Below are 1,176 nucleotides of genomic sequence, written 5' to 3'. Positions count from 1 at the left end.
GTATAATAAAAGGCCACAACAGAATAGAGAAGACATTGGAAAGTTAACCTCTTATATTGTTATAGATTTTTGAACATTATTAAATATTAATATTATTATTTGTAGTAATTTGGGTTAAATAACAAAAGAATAACTAGATTTAGTAATATTGGTAAATACAAATAGTAAGGTTATAGTTTTAAGTTAGAGCTTAGTTATGTAACCTGTACTACATTAGATTAGGTTTAGGATGTGCAATGGTACTGTTACGACAGCGGAAGTCATGTGATGCTGGTAACACGTAATGAGTATCTCGAACGTTCCTGAAGGCTTGAGTGTTTGCCAGACACCCTCTATTTTGTATATATAAGACCGGCGAGAAGTGACGGCATAAGTAATTGAATAGCAGACAGATAATCGAGTCAAGCCGCAAGTAAAATGTGTAAATCGTTGTGAATTATAGCGTGTGTTTAAGTTAAAGTGACTGTGGAAATTAAGTGTATTGAGAAAGAATAAACTAGTTTTATTTAAGAAAGGACTTGTATTGCTAAAGTTTCATCCAAAAGAAATTATACAGGAAATAAACAAATCAACAAACACAGAGGCATAACAAATTGGTGTCAGAAATGGGATAGAAAAACAAAAAAAAAAAAACAAGATGGAAACGAAAGGTGGCAAATCAAACTACAGCTTAGCAGATTTGATGGCAGCAATACAAGAACAGCAAAAGAAGCAAGAAGAACGAGAAAAGAAAATGAACAAGAAGAAAGTCTCCAACAATTGAGAGAAAGCCAGAGTACACAAATGGAAAACATTAGTAAATTTCAAAGCGAATTAAATACATTAAAGGATGATTTATTGTTTTTTAGAGAAGGAGGATACATTAACCATCGACTTAATCAGCCCCAGACAACGGCAAACCCCTTCCAGACCCCGCAGCTAAACCCTAATGCAGACATTTTCAGTCCTGTTGGAAGTCACATCCCAGATATGAATGTCAGCAATAGGGGTGATCTAGTATGAAGGAAGCCACAGGAATTCGATGGGGAGGCACCATGGGAAGCATATAGAGCACAATTTGAGCTACTGGCAGAAATGAATGTATGGACAGAGGAGCAGAAAGCAGTGTACCTAGCAATGAGCTTGAAGGGACAGCCACTGGAGATACTTGGACAGTTATCAGCAGATGACAGGCAC

Source organism: Limulus polyphemus, unplaced genomic scaffold, assembly GCF_000517525.1.
Source record: "Limulus polyphemus unplaced genomic scaffold, Limulus_polyphemus-2.1.2 Scaffold1060, whole genome shotgun sequence".
Classification (NCBI taxonomy): domain Eukaryota; kingdom Metazoa; phylum Arthropoda; class Merostomata; order Xiphosura; family Limulidae; genus Limulus; species Limulus polyphemus.
The sequence above is the reverse complement of the archived record's forward strand: the minus strand, read 5'-3'. Positions refer to the sequence as shown.